The 15,600-nt window shown below is 45.1% G+C and overlaps 1 protein-coding gene and 1 non-coding gene across 6 annotated transcripts in view; both read left to right on the forward strand.

The window, feature by feature from the left end:
- The window catches only part of LOC138473240 (caspase-7-like), an 865,808-nt gene that overhangs the window by 716,462 nt on the left and 133,746 nt on the right, over window positions 1-15,600 (forward strand). The window lies entirely within an intron of this gene.
- On the forward strand, window positions 72-224 carry LOC138474873 (5.8S ribosomal RNA). The gene has a single exon (XR_011269102.1). It is a non-coding gene; the product is annotated as a 5.8S ribosomal RNA (ribosomal RNA).

Here is a 15,600-nt window from a genome sequence, read left to right on the forward strand (position 1 = left end):
GCCTACCCCCCGGCCTCTTCTGCGCCGGCAGGTTCGGGCCGACGTCTGGAACCAAACAAAGAGTTGCCTGTGACTCTTGGCGGTGGATCACTCGGCTCACGTGTCGATGAAGAACGCAGCTAGCTGCGAGAATTAGTGTGAATTGCAGGACACATTGATCATCGACACTTCGAACGCACCTTGCGGCCCCGGGTTCCTCGTGTGAAGTACGAGAAGTACTGTTGACTGTCTCGTCGTGCTGCCATTAGTATCAACTGTGGACTTGGTTTTGCGAGTTTGGCAGTGTTCCGCATTTGCAGCTGAGCGCAGTTGAATATGCGCTGGGACGACGCCTGGAGGACGTCGTTGCGAGTAACACCATTGTTGCCTGGCTTCCTGGACATAAACAAAGGTGACTTTTGAAACGAGCGTGTGTGGCCAGCTTGTACGTTGGGAAGCCCTGATACATATTGAACTTCTCTCTTTCTTTTTTGGTTTAAGGCTTCCTTCCTGGGTCCCGCCCCCTTGTTTTTGGACGCCCTCATCTGTTTCTACTAAAGGCCAGCAGCCTGCGCACCTGCGCGCGCACCGTGTGAAGTACGAGAAGTACTGTTGACTGTTAACGGTGCGCGGGGCGCAGGCTGCAGGCTTTGGTCTTATTCCATCATTTAAGCAGAGGTATTTACCATGGTTAACGGGCTCCGCAGTGGGCGGAAGATTCGTGATAATACGAGTAATGAATGATTCATTTGGAAACCACTTGGTCATGGCAGATATCCCTACAGTAGTTAATAGGGAAATTAACTGTTCCAACGAGGTGGGAACGTCTGTGTGTGCTGTATTGCAGGGTGATGTGAGCGGTCATGCATTGCAAAGTGTGGGGGACCAACTAAAGGTGCGTAACAATGAATTGGGGCCTTTGCAAACGATTTCTTACACCAACTCCTTACTGATACCAGAGACCTATAAGTTTAAAGAGATGAATCAAGATCAGGAGAATGGGGCTATGTGTGGGGGCCTGGTGATCCCGCCAAATGAAGAATTACTAGCCACAATGGGCATTAGGACAACTAAACCCAGATTTTCTGATGTAACCATTATTGCCCCGGCCATTGAGGCACTTCTGGATAAGAGAATGCGCTTCTCCAGGGGGCCCTCTACCCCGGTCAAAGCTAACAAATATTGCATGGAACATGTGCATGTGCACACTGATTCGGGATATGTGCTTGTGACGCAAGCCCAGGTACATGCTTTTTTCTATGATCATTCGGTAAATAATGAGACTAATAAGGGGTTGAAAAATCAAGAGACTAGCTCGCCTTTGGAAATAGAAAACACTGGTGATTTAGCTGAAGTGGCAGTTGGGTCTATTCCACTGATGCCGCTCCTCCCTGATGACCCAAAAACGAGTCTATCTCAACTTGAATTTGAAGCAGAACGCAATTTAATGGAGTCCTCAGACATTGGAGTTGTTTCCGGTTCTGTCTAGAATACTTAACCTACTTGACAAAGGACATGACCATACTCATGCGCAACTTATGTACTCGAATGGTATGACAACTGAGCTACTAACTAAAGTTAACAGAATCGAGGGCTCTTATTTACTTGCGATGCTGTGGCGGCCCTTTCAAAGGGGAAACAAAGGGAACGCATCCAAATGTATACTAAAGCCTCTCAAACCCCAGCTGATTTAAGAATGGGGCTAAATGCAATGACTACCTCTGCTGCAGTTACTAAAGCCTCTCAAACCCCAGCTGATTCAAGAATGGGGACAAATCCAACGCCCTCCCTTGCTGCAGTTACGGTATCGGACTTTAGAAAAACAGACTGGGAATATACACTTCCAAATCAGTTGACTGAGTTGGTAGCGGCAAACGCAGTAGCCATCCAACAGATACTCTTAACTATAGCTTAGATCAATCCAATTGAACAACTAACGGTGGCTCAGTCCCATACTACCGATGAGAGGGTTGATCCACTACCGTCGCTGCCTAGTTAAAATATAGATGATTCACCCGATAGTCCTTCGGCCTTGATCAACCTAATTGATTTCGAAGATTTAGAAGATGATGCACAGAAAGTTCATCACCACGCTGATTCAGAGAAGGAAATCATGGTAAAGGATCAAGTTCACGAACCGGTATTATTAAGGAAGCAGAAAAGACTTCTGCTGAGAGCTACCAAACGTAAGATCAAACAAGCCAAAAATGTAAAGCTGGAGAACAAACAAAATCCATCTAAGGCTATACTAGATTCCCTAAAGGTTGATTTAAAGGATCCCTCGCTTGAAGTGGAGAAGATTGATCTCCTGCAACTCAACCAAGAATCTAGGGCTTTACTGAATATTGAAGGCACTCAGAGCCCGGGTGATAAGCGAAAATTGCCGGTGATTAAAAAGACTGGAAATGGGATTGGAGTAGCCGCGCAGGCGGATGTTTGCAGTGTGGTCAAACAAAAGCAAACTGATCTGGTAAATTTTTTTCCGGCCCTCTATATGAAGAAGGCTTCTAAGAAAATTAAAGAGGTAGGGCCCTGTAAATCTTTGAAAAAAACATTGGTGAACAAACCGATACCAGCCAAATTTACTGAGACGATCTCAAATATACATACTAGGCAGGAGGGTGAATCACCTAATAAGGCATCCTCCCAGGAGGTGTTATCCAATACACGGGTGAAGGAACTCGCTCCTAATGCGACCATTGACCATGGTGCAAAAATTGAAGGTCGTGGTTTGTTACCTTGTAAGAACAATATAACCAGGATCAGAGATAGATCTAATTCAGAAGCGCAGATTGAGGAACATGAATCACACCCCAATATCTATGAAACTGGATCCAATACTGAGGCAATGTTTTTAACCGCAGATATGCCATCTATTATGGGCTGGGAAACTAAGCAACCAACCAGCGCAAAAATGAGCCTAAATCATTCTGCCATGTTGAAAGCCTTTCAGGCGATCCCAGCCTTACGCACCATAAGAAGCGATGATATTGACTGGGTTCGGCTGTCTCATAATAATCCAACTCGGATGATTTGTGGCTACCATTCTCATATTATTGCAAGATTAATTTGGGCACAGCGTGATGATTTAGAACTATTGGGCCTATTTCCCTGTCTATTTAATTCCGATGAATGTGCTGAAATCTTTATTGCAACCCTTCCAGAGCCACTACAGAATGCAACCTTAGCAGGATCTCTACCGTTGATTAATGAAGAAGTATTGAAACAATATATCTACTTTGCTGCTTCATTCTCAGGTATGATGGGCATGGGGTCTTCTAATTCTCCCCAAACCACAACCACTATGGGCAAAAAATAGGAGGAAAAACTTGGTTTGACCTTATTGTCATGGAACTCATGTGGGAGTTCCAACTTGAGGTCATGGAAAGCTTCACTTGATAGCGATTCTCGCCCAGAGATATGTTTGATCCAAGAAACTATGATTACGGGTGACTTAGTCTTGGAGGGGTTTGATTCTTATCAGCCTGCAGTTAGAGGGACACTAGGCCGTCCGGCTGGAGGCCTTGCTATCTTAATTGATAAACATTTGAAAGTGAAATCCTCTGTGTTGTGGGCTGATGAGGCTTTGTTGGTGGTTGAAATCTCATGTAAAGAGTCACAATCCCAGGACTTTATTGTAGTTAACTTCTATTGGAATGATGTTAGAACTTCTTTTGAAACGATAACCAATCGTTTGAATTTTATCTTTGAACAGGCTATTATGAATAAAGTAAGTTTGAATGTAATCATTGGGGGAGATTTTAATGCTACTTGTGTAGCTGCAGACAAGGCTGGCAAACAATGTAACTTTGACACAAAAAAAAAATCATATGCGAATGGTATAAAGTGGTTGGAGTATTTTACGTCTTGGGATATCCAAATGGTCCCTTTGATATAGGAACCAATCAGTAACCATGGTCAAGAGGTCTGTGCTCTTCATTGATTGATTATATCTTTGTATCTACAGGATGGTTACATCTTATTGATCCAATTCTGATTGGTAACTTATTTAGGGGAGACCATTTTGCATTGAATACTAACCTTAGATTGAAAATGACTAGCTTCGATGCTGCCACGAGTTTATCTGCTATTGAATTTGATTGAGTGCGATTATCGGTCAAGTGGACCTCCAAAAGGTGTAAGCAAGTTAGCACATACATTTAAGAGGACCCCCTACTTATGTTGAGTAAGTCGTTAACAGGAGTATCTTGGGTGGTGGCAAAGTTTCAGAACTCGATAGGAATCGCTGTACATATGTCACTTATGAAGATATGCATTGACTCTAGTCGGTCGACCACGCATCGTCATCAGTACAATCAAAAAGTGGTTGATCTATGGAAAGAGAAACGCCAACTTATCAGGCAACTGAGCGCTCGACATCTAGCTGATATACAGTTTGATGAGACAAAGGCCCTTATTATTAGGACTTATAAAAAACAAATAAAAATGTTGAAGCATGAGCTATTTAATACCGATAATCAGAACTTCATTGCTCTCCTACTCACGAAAAACTCTAGACAGGTGTGGGCTACGATTCGTATCTTGCTTGGAAACGCAGAGATGATTGAAGAATCGGCTATCTCTGCGGTTTCTTGGGTTAGTCATATTAAAGCAAAGTTTGCCAAGCCACTTGGTTTTTGTGTGTCTGAAGACATGACTTTATTTAGTCCCACCAGTAGTGGATGTCCGTGGACTATCGAGGACATATATATGGCCATCATGAAATCTAAAGGCTCAAGGGCTTCGGGGCCTGACGGAATTCCGCCATGTCTTATTAAGCTCAATCCAGAACTATGGGCGGGGATTTTCAAAATCAAATTTGATGCTGTTTATTATCTGGGGCACATTCCTAGCTCCTGGTTTGTTTGTTTGTTTGTTTTTATTACTTATATTGCGCACCAGACCCAGTGGTAACCGGCGCATTTTATAAGACAACTTAAAGCTTAGTTACAAGATCACATGGCAAATAGAGCAACAAGAAACATATAAAGTAATAATATACAACACAATATACAGGAATATACAGCAGGCGAAAATGAGGGAGCATGTATTTACAGTCCTAATCAGAGACTCCTATGGATTGATTAAGTCCAGGCAGTGGATGATCTATTGTGTGTCTGCATTTTTGATCCACATTATGAGGTTGTGTCAGAAAGTGAGGTAAGGTTGGTCAGTCTTCAAGGTGGATGGTAGGGAGTTCCAGAGTTGAGCTGCTTTCACCTGAAAGCTGCAGCCGCCGACTTTAGTCAATTTAACTCTAGGTATAGATATGTTGTTGGAGTTAGCAGATCTGGTGAGTCTTGTTGGTTTTAATCTCGTGAATCTCGCAGATAGGTACTGCGGTGCAGCGTTGTTAAGGCATTTGTGGACCAAAGAGGTGACTTTTAGTTGGATTTTCTCCTGAGAAGAGAGCCAGTTATTGGCTCGTCTGAATTCAGTGATGTGGGCTCGCCTGGGAATACTAAGTGCTGCTCTAAGCGCGTTGTTCTGCAAAATTTGAATTCTTTTGATAACTTCCTTATTAGCCCCAAAATAGAGCGAATTGCAGTAGTCCAGCTTTGATAACACGAGCGCTCTCGCGAGTGTGATGCAGCTATTGTTTGATAGGAAGGGTTTGCCTGCTCTTATCAATTTACAGGTGTAGGCAGTTGCAGAAGCCATCGCATTGACCTGCTTGTTGAAAGAGAAGGTGGAGTCCAGGTAGAAACCCAGAGTTTTTACCGCATGGGCGGTTGTAATTTGGTTGTTGTCAATATTAAAAGAGGAGTAGTTGGGGCCCAGTTTTTTGAGGGTGGGAGGTGTGCCTAGGATGATGATTTCAGTTTTGTCATCATTCAGGCATAGTCCGTGAGTGGCCATCCATGCCTGGATGATGAGATACACTCTGTTCACCAAGGCCAAATCCTTGTTGTAATCACTGGTAAGTGGTAGGAGAATTCGAGTATCATCTGCATAATTAGTGTAGGTGATACCAAGAAGGTCCAGATCATCGAAAAGGGGCTTAGTGAAGATGTTATAGAGTGTAGGAGAAACACAAGATCCCTGGGGCACACCACATGTGATGGGGATGGAGTCTGCTGCCGCAGTGGTGGAGAAGACTCTCATGGTCCTGTTATTGATTACTGGTGCTCGGCAACTATTATCCCAATCTATAAAAGGGGCCAATGAATGAACCAGCGAACTTTAGGCCGATAGCATTGATGGATGCTTCGGCTAAGATTTTTACTAGTCTTTTATTACAATTTATCCATCAGCACATCATTAACTCTAATCTACTGTCTAAATTTCAGATTGGCTTCCGTCGGTACATGGGTTGTCAACTTAATGCAACTATTATTGCCCATGTCTACCAGCAGACCAAATCACGAAATGCCGGGCCTGTCTACATGGCAGCCTTGGATCTTACTGCTGCTTTTGATTCAGTAATTAGAGAACTACTTTGGAAAAAACTGATCAAATATGGCTTTTCGGTTCAGCTTGTTTCAATCATTGCTGCCCTGCACAAACACACAACTTATCGCATCCGTCTTACTAAAGCAGGTGCGCTTACTGACTCCATTCCAACTGAAATTGGATTAAAACAGGGCTGTAACCTTGCTACAGTCCTGTTTAATCTATATCTATTGGATTTGGATTATCAGTGGAAGGAGGCGTCGATCTTCCCAGTGAAATTGGGATCAATTGTACTGAATTGGCTAAGTTTCGCCGATGATTTACTGTTCTTTGATAGGACCCCTTTTGGGCTACAGACGAAGTTGTGTTTATTTTACACATTTGCCTGTAATCACAATCTACAGATTAATCCTGAAAAATCCTTCATTATTACATTTGTTGAAGGACGGAAAAGATCTACTAAATTTACATGGTGTATTAATGGTATCTCGATTCCGAGGTCTCCCGCCATGCGTTATTTAGGCTATCATTTAGCAAGTACCTATTCTCTTGATGGTTGGAAGACGATCTTGAATAACAAAGCGAAATCTCTTACTGTACAGATGAAACTGATATACCACCGACTTGGGAAATTTTCAATGGTTCCGATGTTAACATTTTATTTGCAAAAAATCGAACCAATTCTGCTATATGCCCTGGACTTATGTCTTTATGAAATTGATGGTATTTTAGACGTGATACAGGGTAAAATGCTGAAAAGTGTTTTGGGCTTGGCTCTTTCAACGCCGAATGTCATTGTTTGCCATGAGTTGGGTGTACTACCATTATCGGTCAAATGGCACTGGCGATTGCTCACTAATTATCGGAAAATGTTAGCTCCCCCCAAGAATTCACTATACAAAGAATTTGCGATTAGGATAGGGAAAGGACATCCTCCGTCCATCCTGAAATGTAAGAATAAGATGGAAGAACTGTTATCTAGTGCTATGATTAGCCATGAGGACCTGGTAGTAGGTTTACCGTCATGTAAAACTAAATATTGTAGGTACCATTGGTGTTTGTTAATCGAAAAGATTAATAAATATCAATCCTTCTATGAGTATGCCAAATTTACGCGACAGTGGGGTTTTCGCCCAAAATACCAGATTATCTTCCCATGTAATTATGCGAGGAAAATTTACTTAAGATTTCGCTTGAATCAGGTACTCGCGAATGAGTAGATTATGTTCTGGCATCAGTATAAAAATAATTTAAACAGAGGATTATGTAGATTCTGCAATACGCCCATGACGATTGAAACTTTGAAACATCTGACGGTGTATTGCATGTATTTTGAAGCAGATCGGAAACATCTCCTTGGCGCCCATCTCTACACAGAATCTAATATGAGTAGGAAAACACTTTGGCAAAGATGTATGTGGGGAAGGAGTGAAACTCTTATTCTTAGTTTAACACATTTTTTGTTAATTATTGAAGAGAAATTATCTGAAAAAGCAGATAATTTGTGTAGATGAGGACTGTGAGCTGGTAGAGGCTATCAGCTGAACTTCTGATTAAGGTCTGGAAATCTAGATCATGAGGGCACCTTGTGTGTTGGCCTGAAAACATTAGAAGAATTGTTTTTCAGTGCCGGGGAGGAGGTACACTGATTTAGCTGCTTGTTTGTCCTTGGTTTTCATTGTTTTAAGAGAATTGAGTGTTTGAAATGATATATATGGTTTTTTAGTTCTGTAATGAAAGACGGCACATGTGATGAAATTTAATGTTGTTACTTACTTGGGAGAGATAGGTGGATTATATTGTGTTAAATGTATATTGTATGTGAATTGTTGAGGTCCTAGTGATACACATTTTTTATTGTCTTTTAAGAATGTTTTCTATGTAAATTGTAATTATAGAATTTGTAAAGGTTGTAAAACCACAAACAATAAAAAATAAAAAAATAGCAGGAGATTCCACCAGTAGAATCTCATTCTTATCGTCGGTCACGCATAGGTGATTCGAAGCCATCCAGGTCTGGATGGTGGAGTACACTTTGTTGATGGTACGGAAGTCTTCCAGGAAGGATCCGGTCAGTGGGAGGAGAATTTGAGTGTCATCGGGGTAATTGGTGTAGGCGGTGCCTATTGTATCTAGGAGGTCGAATAATGGTCTGGTGAAGATATTGTAGAGTGATGGGGAGATACAGGAGCATTGGGGGATGCCACAGGGTATGGGTATAGGTGGTGCACTGGCAGTGTCAGAAAACACTCTCATGGACCTGTTATCTAAGAATGAGGCTATCCATGAGGTGGCTTTGTGGGAGAAGTTTGCTGAGGTTGTGAGGTGGTGGCATAATGTGTTACGGTCTACCAGGTCGAAAGCAGCTGAAAGGCCCAAGAGGAGGGGGAGTGCAGGTCTGCCCTCATTTTTAATGCATCAAGTTGGATTTTTAGATCTAGGAGCACTGATTGTGTCCCATGGCCAGGGTGAAAGCCAGATTTACGCGTCCCTAGCATGTGATTGGTTTCTAGATAGGACTGTATTTGGAGATATGCTGCTCTATCAAGAATCTTTAAGAGGAACGGTACTCTGGTGATCGGCCTGTAGTTGTCAGGAACAAGTGGGTCTTGGGATGTTTTTTTTTAGTAAAGACAGTACCCATGCTTCTTTTAGACCGGCTGGGACCTGATTGGAAGAAAGGGATGCATTGATGAATCTGGTTATAATAAGGACAACTGTTTCCACGCACTCTATTAGTGTGGCTCGGCATATGTCCCCTTTACATCTGAATGGTGTTAGAATTTTGAAAATATTAGCTGTTTCTAATTCTGATATTTCTCTGAAGTTAAAGGCTGGGGTTGCATGAATTATCCTTGAGTTTCCAGTAAGTTAGAGGGGTTAACTACTGCATGTTTCTGTCACGCTCACCTGGTCTCTACGGCGCCGTTGGGGAATGGTTGCAGTCCTCCTGGGGGTGAGGTCACTTGGGTCCGACTTCACCCTCTGCGCTTATGTAGTGACTGGTGGTAATAGGTTATGCTGCTCGGAACTGCTCCTGTTGATTAGTTTTGGCGAGCACTCCGTCCTGCTGCTTCTGGCAGGGGCACTTGTATGATCTGGCTGAGTTCCTTCACTGGTCCCTTGCACGTGGTAGTCCAGTCCTGCTGCGACTAAGCCACTATACTTCAGGTAAGTGTTCCTGGTTGCCTTTGTGTTTCCTCATCTGTTTTTGTTATATTGTAAAGTTTGTTGTCTTGTATTGCAGTCCGTTACGCTTTTGATTTTGCTCTTTGGCTTTCTTCCCTTGCAGGTGATGGTGCAGGCCCGGCAGAAGCTGCGGAGCTAGAAGCGGCAGCCCGAGGGAATGAGGAACGAAGCTGCAGTGGTACGTTAGCAGGTAAATTGTTAACTAGTGGGCGTGCAGGGTTCAAATGCGGCGCGGCCCTCGGACAGATGTTCTAACCTTGTTTTTCTTCTTCTTCACAGGGTCCCGAGTTTGTTGATGCGGAGCACGGTGCTCCGGCGTCAGGATCAAGATCACTGGATGTCAGGAGATGAGTCTGCAAATGAAGTGACGAAGCACCAGTTTCATGGAGGTGAGTATGCAGGAGAACGCCTGGTTTCAAACGTAAGTAAAGTGGTCCAAGCGGCGTTGAGCATCACGTTGAACGCAAGTGCACAGTAACGCGAAGCACCGGCCTTAAGGTTGGAGCAGCTTATATAGCTGAGCTTCGGAAGCAACGTCCACCAGGTTCAGCCTGCCTACCACACCCTGCTACACCCAATGAGTCAGCACATGAAGACCAGGCCTAGGGAGCCACACCCGATGAGTCAGCACATGAGGATGTTCTCTGGAATAAAGTCTTTCAGCTCCTGAAAAGTTCTTGTAAAATAAAAGCACTACTGCACTGAAATAAAGTAAAAGCACTATAAATAAGCACTATAAATAAAATAAAGTGTTCCTGCTCACATCTCTATATGAGCCTGGCGCCAAAGGTGCCAGGACTGAGTACAGCCAGGGCCCCTGTGGATATAGGTCCCAAAGGGACATAAGTGAGTCAAGTGACCCATTGCCCCCATCACTACATAGATGGTGTGGTGTTTGTGTTCTGGGGCCTGTGGCCATGACAGCACTCCCCCTCAAGGCCTCTCTCATGGGTGGTTTCCCCCCTGGCCCTGGTTTAGTGGGGTTATTGTGGTGGAACTGCCTGATTAATCGTGGAACGTGGACATGCTCACTGGGTTCCCAGGTCCGATCTTGTTGTCCATAACCTTTCCAGGTAGTATAACTTGGACCGGACCATCTTAGAGTGTAGGATCCTTTTAACTTCATATTCTGGTTCACCTTCAACTATTTCGGGATCCGGTGGTTTTAGGAGGGAGACATGAAACACCGGGTGGATCCGCATGTGGGTCGGTAATTCTAATTTCATGGCCGCAGGGTTGATCACAGCCTTCATAGTGTAAGGTCCCAGATATCTGGGACAGAACGCCCTTCGTCCTTTCAGGGGGATGTTTTTGGATGCTAACCAAACCATGTCTCCGACTTGGTAGTCGGGAGCTTCCCTTCGGTGTCGATCCGCAAACTGCTTCTGTTTCTCTTTGGCTCTGACAAGATGCTCTGCTGCTTCCTTAAGAACCTGGGTGATGGTTTTGTTTAAGGTCGTTACAGCAGGCATTTCTAAGGATTCGAGTGGGTCGAAAACAGATGTCCATGGATGTCGACCGTACACTATGTAGAATGGGCTTTGTACTGTACTGGTGTGAATGGAGTTGTTATATGCATATTCTGCTAACCAAAGTATGTCCTTCAAGGTATCCTCGGTTTGTTGCAGCATACACCTTATGTATTGCTTGAGGGTCTGGTTAATCCATTCGGTCTGGCCGTCGGTTTGGGGATGATGGCTTGTAGATAACCAGAGGTCGATTTTGGCAATTTTACAACACCTTTTCCAGAATGCTGAGACTGAGTTCCTCGGTCTGATATCAATATTAATGGGAACCCCTGTAGCCGGACAATCTGTTCCAAAAACACCGTAGCCAAAGTAGAAGCAGTTGCGAGACCTTTCAGGGGAATAAAGTGGGCCATTTTGGAAAACAGATCTACGACGACTAAGATGGTATTGTATCCATTACAGGAGGGAAGGTCTGTAATAAAATCCTTTGATAGCGTATGCCATGGTGCTGGGGGTACTTCTAAAGGATGTAGCAGACCTGCAGGGCTTTGTTTTTGGGACTTGTGTTGTGGACAGGTGCCGCAGGTTGCTATGAACTGGAAAATGGCCTTTCGCCAAGTTGGCCACCAGTAATTTTTCTTTATTTTAGCTAGGGTTTTGGCTATTCCCAGATGCCCTTCTACTAATGAATCATGATAGTTTGCAATGATTTGATTCTGTAATTTCTTATCCGGGATGTAGAATTGTCCTTGGTAGTATGGTAGGTTGTTCACGATCGTATACCGGTCTCCCTTCCCTAGCCATTCCTGTTGCGCTGGTGGACTCATCAAGTGTTGCAGGTCAGATTTTAAGTTTTCTAGAGTGGTGGTTGTGGCAATCATGCCTTGTATTCATCCTTCCGGGAAGATGGCCACGGGGTCTGGTGTGGTGAATGCCTTTTCTCCCTCACTCATGCGAGACAGGGCGTCCGCTTTTCCATTACGTACTCCGGGTCTATAGGTGATGACGAAGTCGTATTCCGCAAAGACGAGAGCCCAGTGGATTTGGCGTGATGATTGCGCTTTAGCGGTCTTCAGATATTGTAGATTGCGATGATCCGTGACGACGGTGACTGTATGTCTAGCTCCAAGAAGATAATGGCCCTCACTATAACTGTGGCCGTAGCCGCGCCCTTATTAAGGGCACGGCTGCTGCTGGAGTTGTTTTTTTTTCTGGCACCTGCGAATGGGCCGTAACCAGGTCATGCCGAGTTTGGCGGACCCGGAAATTGCCCATTCGCGGGTGCCGTTATGGCCGGCCTCCCAATCCCCATTCTGCCCCACTGGGCAGAATGGGGGTCGGGAGCATGGTTGCACCGGCACCGTTTATAACAGTGCTGGTGCAATCATGAGTTCTGCTCGTGGGTGCCGGTATGCATGCCTGGTCAGACCAGGCGTGCAGTCCGGCACCGGCGAGCAGAACTCGTAGTGTGGTGGAGAGGTAACAACGGCACCGGTAGCACTACTGGAGCTGTTGTTGCCTTTACGCCACACTCATAATGAGGCCCAATGTCTCCAGGCTTTGAACGCTGCCTTAATTGCTAGGAGGTCTTTATCAGTGATTGCATAATTCAATTCAGGGGCTGAAAACTTGCGAGACCAGAATGCCACGGGATGCAACTAACCTGTTTCGGGGTCTCGTTGTGACAGGACTGCTCCCATTGCTATGTTGGAAGTATCAGTTTCGACCACGTATGGCAACTCTGGTCGAGGATGCTGTAGAATTGCTGCTGTGGTAAATGCTTGTTTTAGCTCCTGTAAGGCTTTCTCTGCCTCTGCGAACCAATTAAATGGTTTATTTTTCCGTAGTAAAGAGGTGATTGGGTGGACGATCTGGGAGAACCCGGGAATGAACCAGTGATAAAAGTTGGCGAACCCGAGTACACTCTGTACTCCCATTATGGATGTCGGTGAAGGCCAGTTAAGGATAGCACATACCTTGTGTGTGTCCACGCGTACGCCCCGTGGTGTGAGAATAAAGCCGAGGAATTCTACCTCTGCCACATGAAAGAACAATTTCTCCAATTTGGCATGTAGCTGGTGTTGCCGCAGTTTCTCCAAAACTGCCCGGACATGGTTGACATGGTCCTCCTTGATGGTCGAATAGATAAGAATGTCATAATTATAGACAAGAGCGCAGATGTCCAACAGTTTGCGGAGCACGTCATTCATGAAAAATTGGAACACCGCTGGGGCATTACATAGTCCAAAGGGCATAACCTGATATTCATAAAGGACATATTTCGTACGAAAGGCCGTCTTCCACGCTTCTCCTTTTTTGACTCTTACTAGATGGTAGGCCCCTCGTAAATCTTGTTTTATATATATATCTGAGCGTTTTTGACTTGATCCAAGAGCTCGAGGATAAGCGGTAATGGGTACCGTTTTTTAACCGTGATCTGGTTAAGTGCTCTCTAGTCAATGCAAGTGTGATGCTGGAAATGCATTGGAGGGACACAGCCTCCCTATCCTTGTCCTGTAGTTATTTTTCATTTGTGTTCTGTATTGTTTTTGCCCAGGAGTCCATATGGGACTCCTGGCAGTGCAGCTCTTCCTGTTTTTGGTTTGGTGTACAGACCCTTATGGCACCCATCGGTGGGGGTGCAACCCTGTGCCCCTAGGTTTTTGGGCACCTGTGTGTGGCCCACAGAGCAGGGTATGGGCTAGTGGCAGCTCCATGCTGAATTTGACAGGTGCTCTGAGTATCCTCCATTTTGGGATAACCAGGTCCTGCCATTGGAATCAGTTGATTCCTGATAGGCAACAAGATGGCCCCTGTGGCCTCTTGCTTTCTATTGCCTGTTACCTTGTTTTCCCAAAGTCCTGGGAAGCCCTGACTCTGTCCCTTCCCCCCGACTGGCTGTGGGATGGAAGTTCCATATATGGTGTTGTTGTGAAGTCCAGGCCAGACTGGCTGGAGCCTTCCCAGTGACTGTATGGTGTGGGTACACCCTGTGAGTGGGACCTGGGTGAATGGAGTGTGTGACCAATATGCACTTCTTGTTGTGGATGTCTGGTTTCTGGTGTTTGCCACAATGACTGAGACAACCCTGCCAGAAACTGGTATGAATGCAGTGTGTAGTGTTGAATGGCTGGGTACTTGTCCCAATACACATTCCTGTTGTGAGTGTCTGAGAGGAAGGAGAATGGTCTGAATGCACTGTATGCCTGATTGGCTGACTGACTGTGACTGCATGAAGACCCTTCTGTAAGATTGGCTGCTGAGTGTGACCCAGGAGTGTGGATGAGAGACAGAATAGTATATCTGGGGACCTCTCACCACTGGAAAGTGTTCAGAAGCTGAAGAGAAACTGGAGTTTAAACTGAAACTTAACCTTGAAGCCCTGCTGGAAGAGAAGTCTTGATGCTGCTCTACTGCATCAATCTGAAAGCTGAGGTGTCTCCAAGGGCTGACCCAGAGAGGACCTGGTAAGGCATCCTCCTCCCGAGCTACGAGGGACCATCGTGCACCAGCTGATCTTTGCCAAAGCTCCCTGGTAGACAGACCTACGACAGGCTGCCGACCGGAGACTGGGCCCACCGCAGAATCATAAGGAGAAGCGCCTGGACACTGTTGTCCATCATCGTCGATGATCGCCGTTGCCAACCAGAGCCGCCGTGCTCCCTTTGCCTAAGTAACATTTGATCCAAGGACGCTCATGCCTGCACCGTCGACTGCTTTGTCCTGCCAGAGAAAGTCGAGGCCGCTGACGCACCGAGGAGCATCCGCCGGTGGGTTTCCCGCCACCTGACGACCGTAGAGACGCCGGATGACTCGATGCCCTTGCTGGGCCACAGTTCTTCACAATCTCTTTGCGGTCCTGAACTATCGTCACTGAGGTGCCCCGCATGCTTCTTCCTTGCAGGACACCAGCGCTCCGTCATCAACGAGCACCGCTAGGACTGAAACTGCCACCTCACCATCGTCGTTCAACCCTTTTTTCCGTGGGATCTCGACGATCCATAACTCCTGCCTTAAAGGGAGCCGCTCAAGAAGGATCCAACGACGAACTCTGCTATTCCAGGGACATTGGGGTTGTAGAACTATTTTAGAAGGAAATAAGACTTCTAGAACAATATATGGACTGGGCTTTTGATATATCTTTACTTTACAGGTTGCCCAGGTGGGGGGGGATCTCCACACAGAACTGTATCTAGGTAAAGGGGCCAGTACTCTGCCAATTGTTTTAACCAATTGCTTTCCTCTTAGGTCTATTGTTGGTTACCTCTATTCATTTATTTGTGTGACATTTAACCAGAGTACAGTTGATGTACTTTAAAGGAATCTAATAATAATTGTGGTACCACTTAGAACTGTATATATTTGCCATTGTACATTCACTGAGCACAAAGGGAGTTATTGTGATTGTGTACATAACCTTGAACTTAATTATATAAAGACTGTGTTTTAACTAATACAGTGTATGGACATTCCTTTGTGGGGGCCTGGGGACTACACTGTACTTACAAACCAACCTGCATCACCTCCTGAGAAGTTAGGCCATGATTGCTTGTCCATTGCTACCTTATAG

Source organism: Ambystoma mexicanum, chromosome 8, assembly GCF_040938575.1.
Source record: "Ambystoma mexicanum isolate Mex_15411 chromosome 8, UKY_AmexF1_1, whole genome shotgun sequence".
In the NCBI taxonomy this organism is placed as follows: domain Eukaryota; kingdom Metazoa; phylum Chordata; class Amphibia; order Caudata; family Ambystomatidae; genus Ambystoma; species Ambystoma mexicanum.